Source organism: Triticum aestivum, chromosome 5D (assembly GCF_018294505.1).
Source record: "Triticum aestivum cultivar Chinese Spring chromosome 5D, IWGSC CS RefSeq v2.1, whole genome shotgun sequence".
In the NCBI taxonomy this organism is placed as follows: domain Eukaryota; kingdom Viridiplantae; phylum Streptophyta; class Magnoliopsida; order Poales; family Poaceae; genus Triticum; species Triticum aestivum.
Genome location: NC_057808.1, coordinates 518,205,081 through 518,215,367, shown reverse-complemented (window position 1 = coordinate 518,215,367; position 10,287 = coordinate 518,205,081).

Genomic DNA, 10,287 nt, shown 5'->3' with positions numbered 1-10,287 from the left:
ACATTAAAATTTTGTTAAAACTGTGAACAATTTTAAACTTATATAAGAATTTATTGAATATATGTTATTATTCAACATGCAAATTATTACATGAACAACTTTGTAATTCATAATTTATTGTGTAGATAAATGCTAAATCCATACATGATTATTTAATAAAGTAATTTATTTTAAACATATATATTATTTATTACACACTATTATAATTTACATATATTCTATAAATTTCTCAAAAAAAGAGAGTGCAAAATGGGATGTAGGGACTGCAGCCTGCTTAATAGTCAAAGAATATATAGCAGCAGCACCCATAAAATGCGTGAGGGTCAGATGGTTAGCCTTGCGCTGGTGCTGCCCACAGGTCAGCTGCACAAGTCCTTGCGCGTGCTAGTTTTTTATTTATTTGTGGGAGGCTGACAAGTGGACCCTTGTGGCCGTGGCATAGTATTTTTCGTGAGGAATTTTTTTTGGCAAAATAGCAGATAATATTTTCATGAGAAAAAAATTTGAGGTTCTTTTTTTGTTGCAAAATAGCAGGCTACACGTCCACTTTGCCATCTAGTCGCAGACAGCGAGCCCCATGCCATGTTGGCATGCTGAATCAGCACTCTGTTCGTATAGAAACGTGATTTGCACCGTATATGCACATCAAAGCCAAGTTGAACACCAGTTCAACGTATACCGCAAGTTTTAGCACTAAACTGACTTTTCGCGCCAAGTTGTGACACCAATGGTGTAATTGACTCTTTCAGAAAATCAGTCGTTTCACACACTAGTCAATGTGTACGTGCAATGCACGTTAATTTGGAAGTATATTAAGTGCATGCGAATATTAAGTAGGATATTATTTGCGTGTTATTATGTGATTAGCACTATACTTGGCATGAAATTAACTGCATGTTAAACGTGTTGAGCACTCGACATTGAAGCGGTTTAGATCATTGGATTGACATGATTTGATGGCCGAGATTAATTGGATCTGCCCCTTTGGGTCTTTTTATATTGATATAGATATAGATATAGATGATGTTTATGACAAAGAGTTAAATACACCGGGGTGCCTTAACTTGTCTAGCACGGTCACTTTGGTGCTCAAAGTTGTAAAATATACGAAACTGATGCTATAACTTATCCTGCCGTGCAAATACGGTGCCTCGTACCGTATCTGAGTGTACGCTTTGCCCATGTGGCTTGCCAGTGTACTGACAGCCCACATGTCAGTCAGTGAGAGCAGGAAGACGTTGAGTGACCCGTGTGTGATGAGTTTTTTAGAACCCCCCCTCCCCCATGTTTTATTTATTTACATATAATTGTATCTCAAATATGGATGCATGCTGACTAGTCCCACCTTTCAAGTGCGGGTCCGGCATGTCAGCATGTGTGGGTGGATGAAATAATACGAGAGAAAATGTGAGCCTACAGGATTCGAACACATGATCAGATGTGCAAGCTATACACATGCTAGCCAATACGCCAGACACAAATATGCACTCTTTCCGTCCAAAAATACTTGTCATCAAAATAGATAAAAATGATGTATCTAGATGTATTTTAGTTTTAGTAGTTTTAGATACATCTATTTTTATCGGTTTTTATGACATGTATCGAACGGAGGGAGTATATACAGTAAGATGATGTAATTCTTGTTATAGTAATGAATTATACCGGGGGAAATAATGAGTAATGAAGGAAAATAGGAAATAAAAAGCTGTCAGAAAGGGATTCAAAACCATGACCTCAGGTGTGAAGTCCTTGCAACACGCCGATATCCTCTTAGTCATGTAGAAGGGTTAGAGCAATATATGGCATACCTATCTACCTCTTCTGGTGATTTTCTTTTCCATTTTCACCCGCAAAAAAGAGATTTTATTTTTTATTTTTACATATGACGGACCTCTGGGTCTGCACAAGTTTTCTTTTTTATTTTCTCAATTTCAATTTCAATTTCATTTTGATATTATTTTTCCCATTTGGAAAAAGAAATTTAAGAAAAAAATTACAAGTGCCATAAGATTTAAACAAATTGTTAATGCATTTGAAAAAAATGTTCAACATGTTTTTGAAAAATGTTTCACGTTTACTAAAATATTTTAAACGTTTTTGTGAAAAGTGTTTTGTCATGCATTAATTTTTTTGACAATGTGTATTTCAAAAATGTTCACCGTGTTTTTAGAAAATGTTCAACGTATATTAAAAACTTATTGCAAAATTATTCTTAAATTACTACAAACACGATTAACATGTTCGCACATTTCTAGATTTTATTATTATTACACAATAATTTTTAATATACATTGAATTGTCTAAATCCACATAAATTTTAGGAAAAATTAATGTTTACCTCTTCAAAGTACGCAATAATGAAAATAGAATAAAGGAAATTTAAATGTACAATAATTTCTTACTGATTATTATTGTTTTTTATATGGTAAAGTTTAAATATCATAACAACTAAACAGGAACTTGAAAAAATGAAAATGAAAACATGTACAGAATGTGTTAAGGAATAGAAGAGCGATAGCGGAATTGTTCTATATAAATTTCTACCTAGTACAAGACCACATAGCATGGCTCGGCCTGGTAGCTAGTTTGCGCTTGCACCGAGTAAGAGCTCCCAGGTTTGCATCCCGCTTACCTCTTTTTTTTTTCGGGGATTTTTTTTTATTACTCAAGGAGGCCTCTCAGCCTTAACCAAGTTTATAAGAAAGTCTGGCCCTCCTGCGAACCAGACTGCCGTGCGGGGTACTACGACCATACGTAGTCAACACATGACTAGCGTGTCGGTGTACAAAAGTAGGGGCTCTTCTTTTGACCCTTTACTTGTGCGCGGGCAGTTAGAGCCGCACCCACGACCACACTTAGTAGGGCAGAGGAAGGAAGCCGGAAGGAAGCCGAAGCCCAAGACGGCCAAGGCGAATGCCAAGGCCAGAGACACAAAGAGCAGAGGGCCGAAGCAGGCTCCCCCGGCAAGACCCTTGTCGGGGCAGCCTCAGCGGCCCCGGTAAGGGCCTTGCCGGGGCAGCTCGCCCAACACCAGCGGAGCGCGCCACCCTCGAGCCCAAGGTTTCCAACACCATCAACCACATTGGGACCAAGGCTCGGGAGGCACCTCCATGGTGGCATGCAGATCTTTGTGAAGATCATAAATACACAAGATTAGTTAAGGACCAGAAGACGGCGACCCTCGGCGGGATCCTAGCCCAGAAATCCACAAGACCCCCGGCAAGCGCCTTGCCGGGGACGACCGCAGCGCCACGTCAAGACCCTTGGCGGCCCCCCGGCAAGACCCTTGCCGAGGGCATCAGCAGGGCCACAGCCAGGCCCGCGCCTGCCAAGACTCCACCACCGTCCCCAAGCAGCTGTTAGCTCAACCAGCTGGGCAGGCACCTGCGTGGAGACGGGCGGCCTCTACACCAACTCAGCAAGCACCCGCGTGGTGGCATGCGACCCTTCGTGAAGGCTCCACCACTGCGCCAGCCCAGTAGCCAGCCAACGTGGCGCAGCAACGCCTCGTCAGCCCGGACGCGCGTCGGAATCGGGCGAGGCGGGGACAACTGGGACGTGCTTCCTTGCCGTCCCTGATAAAGTAAGAGGGGCACGTCGGCAGCGCATTAAATGCGTTTGTCCGACGGTGCCAGAGGATAGACTCATCCACTGTACACCTTTCCACCTCCTGTGTGCCACTGTGGTAACCCCTTTCCAACTATAAAAGGAGGCCCGAGGCATACCGGAGGGGGATTGGGGGCTCTTTGAAACTACGCAGCCACCGTAGCTATTTGAAGAGCTCAAGGACACTTTGAAATACATCCACCAAAGCAGGACTAGAGTTTTACGCATCCTCGCGGCCCGAACCTGGGTAAACGATCCGTGTGCTAGCTCCTAAACCTGCTCTTCTCACGACCCCGCGCCCGCCGACCGTAGAAGGGATCCCAGTGATCCCATAGGTGTCGTTCTCACCGACTTCTGCCAACGGCTACACTGCGCATATACAACCTCTCTAGCCTCAAGGGCTGCTAGACTGCTAATCTCTTCAACGAGAGACCGGTGCTACGATCTATCTGTCGTGGGTGCTTTGAGCATCGTCACAGCCTCCGCTCTATCCATCTCAACAATGATAGGCATCGTCGTCCTGTGTAAGGCAAGGTCTAGGCCTTCTCTACATGCCGAGAGCTCCGCCTCCAGCGCACTCACACATGTGCGAATTTCTCTGCATGCGCTATAGATGATATCCCCTCCATCATCTCGAAGGATCATGCATCCTCCCGCTGCTCCTGTGGCTGCAACAAAGCTGTCATCTGTGTTAAGTTTGGCCCAGCCCACACTAGGGGGGGGGGGCAGCTCGGCCGCGCTGTCGCTATCCTGCAGGGCTACACGCGTGGCGGGCCATGATACGTCTCCAACGTAACTATAATTTATGAAGTATTCATGCTATTATTTTATCATTCTTGGATGTTTTACAATCATTTTATAGAAACTTTATATCATTTTTTGGGACTAACCTATTGACCCAGTGCCCAGTGCCAGTTGCTGTTTTTGCTTGTTTTTACATCGCAGGAAATCAATACCAAACGGAGTCCAAATGCAACGAAACTCCACGGAGATTTTTTATGGACCAGAAGACATCCATTGGGCCCGAGCAGCACCTGGGGGGGGTGCCCCGAGGGGGCACAACCCGCCAGGGCGCGCCAGCCCCCCTAGCACGCCCAGGTGGGTTGTGCCCACCTCGGTGGCTTCCCGCACCCCCTCTTTGCACTATAAATTTCCAAATATTCCGAAACCCTTCGGGGTTAACCTAGATCAGAAGTTCTGTCGCCGCAAGGCTCGGTATCCACAAAAACCAATATAGACCCCGTTCCGGCACCCTGCCGGAGGGGGGAATCATCTCCGGTGGCCATCTTCATCATCCCGGCGGCCACCACGACGAGGAGGGAGTAGTCCACCCTCGGGGCTGAGGGTTTGTACCAGTAGCTATGTGTTTAATCTCTCTCTCTCTCTCGCTCTCTCTCTCATGATCTATATCATGGGCTTTGTTAATATAGATGGATCATATGATGTTTTTCCCCTCTATACTCTTGTTGTGATGAATTGAATCATTACCCTTTGAAGTTTTGTCTTGTTGGATTGAATATTCAGATATGAGAACACATGATGTATGTCTTGCGGTATGAATACTTGAGGTGACAATGGGGTATCGTATTGATTCACTTGATATATGTTTTGGCACTCAACTCGCGGATTCCCGAGGTGACGTTGGGGTAATCTATGCATAGGGGTTGATGCACGTTTTTATTATCTCTTCTCCGATAGAAACTTTGGGGTCTCTCTATAGTTCTTTGTGCCAATTGAGTATTATGAATATGAATTTGCTTTGGTGTTATTTTAGTACAAACTCTTGATTAGATCGATCGGAAAGAATAGCTTGCGTTATTTTAGTACGAACTCTAGGATAGATCGATCGGAAAGAATAGCTTTGAGGTGGTTTCGTACCCTACAAACAATTTCTATCTTTTGTTCTTCGCTAATAGGAACTCAGGAGTGATTCTTTATTGCACTTTGAGGGATAATCATATGAACTCAAGCATTGCAATACCGTTTTTGTGCCCGTTACTATTTGCTACCTTGCTGTTTTTATTTATTCAGATTATAAAAATATATTTCTACCATCCATATGACACTTTTATCACCATCTCTTCGCCGAACTAGTGCACCTATACAATTTGCCATTGTATTGGGTGTGTTGGGGACGCAAGAGATTTCTTGTATTTGGTTGCAGGGTTGTTTGAGAGAGACTATCTTCATCCTACGCCTCCCACGGATTGATAAACCTTAGGTCATCCACTTGAGGGAAAATTGCTACTGTCCTACAAAACTCTCCGCTTGGAGGCCCAACACGTGTCTACAAGAATAAAGTTGCGTAGTAGACATCAGGCCAGCACAAACCACCATCTTCCCCTTCTCCATACTAGCTTGTGGATGTTGCTGGATGCATAATAGTGAAGTAATTGAAGGAAATATGCCCTAGAGGCAATAATAAAGTTGTTATTTTATATTTCCTTATTCACGATAAAGGTTTATTATTCATGCTAGAATTGTATTGATCGGAAGCCTAAATATATCTGTGAATACATAAACAAACACCGTGTCCCTAGTGAGCCTCTACTTGACTAGCTCGTTGATCAAAGATGGTTAAGGTTTCCTAACCATGGACATGAGTTGTCATTTGATAACGGGATCACATCATTGGGAGAATGATGTGATGGACAAGACCCATCCGTTAGCTTAGCATAATGATTGTTCAGTTTTATTGCTATTGCTTTCTTCATGTCAAATACATATTCCTTCGACTATGAGATTATGCAAATCCCAGATACTGGAGGAATGTCTTGTGTGCTATCAAACATGACAACCTAACTGGGTGATTATAAAGATGCTCTACAGGTATCTTCGAAGGTGTTTTTTGAGTTGGCATAGATCGAGATTAGGATTTGTCACTCCGAGTATCGGAGATGTATCTCTGGACCCTCTCGGTAATACACATCATAAGCTTGGAAGCAAACGACTAAGGAGTTAGTCATGAGGTGATGTATTACGGAACGAGTAAAGAGACTTTCCGGTAACGAGATTGAACTAGGTATGAAGATACCGACGATTGAATCTCGGGCAAGTAACATACCGATGGACAAAGGGAATTACGTATGTTGTCATAACGGTTCGACCGATAAAGATGTTCGTAGAATATGTAGGAGCCAATATGGGCATCTAGGTTCCGCTATTGGTTATTGACCGGAGAGGTGTCTTGGTCATGTCTACATAGTTCTCGAACTCATAGGGTCTGCACGCTTAATGTTCGGTGACGATATAATATTATATGAGTTTTGTGATTTGGTGACCGAATGCTGTTTGGAGTCCCAGATGAGATCATGGGCATGAAGAGGAGTCTCGAAATGGTCGAGAGGTAATTATTGATATACAGGACGATAGTATTCGGACACCGGAAGTGTTTCGGGGGGTGCCGGGTACTTATCGGGTCACTGTAAGGGGTTTCGGGCACCCCGGCAAAAGATATGGGCCTTATGGGCCAAGAGGGGAAATGCACCAGCCACAAGGGGCTGGTGCGCCCCCCATATGGGCCGGCCAAGGAGGATAAGGAAAGAGGGGAAGGGAAAGGAAAGAGTGGATTAGGATTCCCACTTCCTTCCCTCTCCCCCCTCTTTCCTTCCCCCTCCGACAAACATGGCAGGGGGGAGGGGGGGGGGGCAAAGGCAGGAGCCCAAGTAGGATTCAGACCTACTTGGGGCACCCCTTGGCCTCTCCCCTCTCCCTCCCACCTATATATATGAGGGGGGCGCCTAGCACACACCAAACAATTGCCTAGCGATGTGCGGCGCCCCTTCCACCGTTTACACCCCCGGTCATATTTTCATAGTGCTTAGGTGAAGCCCTGCGGAGATCACTTCACCACCACCGTCACCACGCCATCATGCTGACGGAACTCATCTACTACCTCGACGTCTTGCTGGATCAAGAAGGTGAGGGACGTCACCGAGCTGAACGTGTGCAGAACGCGGAGATGTCCTGCGTTCGGTACTTGATCGGTTGAAGCGCGAAGAAGTTCAACTACATCAACCACGTTGAGAAATGCTTCCGCTTATGGTCTACGAGGGTATGTATACACACTCTCCCCCTCATTGCTATGCATCTCCATGGATAGATCATTGCGTGTGCGTAGAATTTTTTTTGTTTTCCATGCAACGATTTCCAACAGTGGCATCATGAGCCAGGTCTATGCGTAGATGATATGCACGAGTAGAACACAAAGAGTTATGGGCGGTGATAGTCATATTGCTTACCACCAACGCTTATTTTGATTCGGCGGTATTTTGGGATGAAGCGGCCCGGACCAACCTTACATGTCCACACACATGAGACCGGTTCCACCGACTGACGTGCAACTAGTTTTGCATAAAGGTGGCTGGCGGGTGTCTGTTTCTCCTACTTTAGTTGAATCAAATTTGACTACGGCCGGTCCTTGAATAAGGTTAAAACAACAACTTGATGAAACATCGTTGTGGTTTTATGCGTAGGTAAGAACAGTTCTTGCTAGAAACCCGTAGCAGCCACGTAAAACTTGCAACAACAAAGTAGAGGACGTCTAACTTGTTTTTGCAGGGTATGTTGTGATGTGATATGGTTAAGACATGATGTGATATACGTTTCTGTATGAGATGATCATGTTTTGTAAGATATCAGACAACCGGCAGGAGCCTTATGGTTGTCTCTTAATTGTATGAAATGCAAAGGCCATATAATTGCTTTACTTTATCGCTATGAGTTAGCAATAGTTGTAGAAGTAATAGGTGGCGAGACGACCACGACACAACAATGGAGATCGGTTTTGAGCCAGTGATGATGGAGATCATGACGATACTTTGGAGATGGAGATCAAAAGCACAAGGTGATGGCCATATCATGTCACATATTTTGATTGCATGTGTTGTTTATCTTATATGCATCTTATTTTGCTTAGAACGACGATAGCATTATAAGATGACCCCTTCACTAAATTTCAAGGTAAAAGTGTTCTCCCTGAGTATGCACCATTGCTATAGTTTGTCGTTTCGAGACACCACGTGATGATCGGGTGTGATAGACTCTACGTTCACATACAACGGGTGTAAGACAATTTTACACATGCAAAATACTTGGGTTAAACTTGACGAGCCTAGCATGTACAAACATGGCCTCGGAACACTTGAGACCGAAAGTCGAACGTGAGTCATATAGTAGATATGATCAACATAGAGATGTTCACCATTGATGACTACCCCATCTCACGTGATGATCAGACATGGGTTAGTTGATTTGGATCACGTATCACTTAGATGACTTGAGGGATGTCTATTTAAGTGGGAGTTCATTAGTAATTTGATTAATTGAACTTAATTTATCATGGATCAATAGCTCGCGATATAGATCCCTTATTTTTGATATGTTCCTAGAGAAAAATAAGTTAAAAAATGATAGTAGCAATGATGCAGACTGGGTCCGTGATATGAGGATTATCCTCATTGCTGCAAGAAGAATTATGTCCTTGATGCACCGCTAGGTGACAGACCTATTGCAGGAGCAGATGCACATGTTATGAACGTTTGACAAGCTCGATATGATGACTACTTAATAGTTTAGTGCGCCATTCTTTACGGCTTAGAATCGGGACTTCAAAAACCTTTTGAACACCACAGAGCATATGAGATGTTCTAAGAGCTGAAATTAGTATTTCAGACTCATGCCCGTGTCGAGGGGTATGAAACCTCTAACAACTACTTTGCCTATAAGATGGAGGAGAATAGCTCAACCAGTGAGCATGTGCTCAGAATGTCTGGGTACTACAATCACTTGAATCAAGTGGGATTTAATCTTCCAGATAAGATATTGATTGACAAAGTTCTCTAGTCACTATCACCAAGCTACTAGAACTTCGTGATGAACTATAATATGCAAGGGATGAAGAAAATGATTCCCGAGCTCTTCGCGATGCTGAAATCAGCGAAGGTAGAAATCAAGAAAGAGCATCAAGTGTTGATGGTTAACAAGACCACTAGTTTCAAGAAAAAGGGCAAGGGAAAGAAAGGGAACTTTAAAAAGAATGGCAAGCAAGTTGTCGCTCCCATGAAGAAGCCCAAAGCTAGACCCAAGCCTGAAATTGAGTGCTTCTACTGCAAATATATCTGTCCATGGGCCAGGCCGGGCCGGGCTTGGGCCGGGCCTAAAAAAGCCCATGGTAGAAAACTGAGGCCCAGGCCCTACCATCGGGCCTACTTTTCAAGCCCAAGCCCGGCCCATCCGGTAAAAAGCCCTGAAAAGCCCTTAGGGCTTAGGGCCGTGGGCCGGGCCTCTTCCTTAAAATGCCAAGCCCAAGCCCGTCCAGGCCCAGCTGGTGGGCTCAAAACGCAGGCCCAAGCCCGGCCCACGGGCAAGCCCATCGGGCCTAGGCCCTGGATTTTAGGGCCGGGCCTGGGTGGGCCGACAGGGCCGGGCTTGAGATGGCCAGGACTAACTGCAAAGGAAATGGTCACAGGAAGCGGAACTACCCCAAATACTTGGCGGATAAGAAGGATGGCAAAGTGAACAAAAGTGTATTTGATATACATGTTTTGATGTGTACCTTACTAGTATTCGAAGTAGCCCTTGGGTATTTGATACTGGTTTAGTTGCTAAGATTACTAGCTCGAAACAGGCGTTGAAGAATAAACAGAGACTAGTTAAGGGCGAGGTGACGATGTGCGTTGG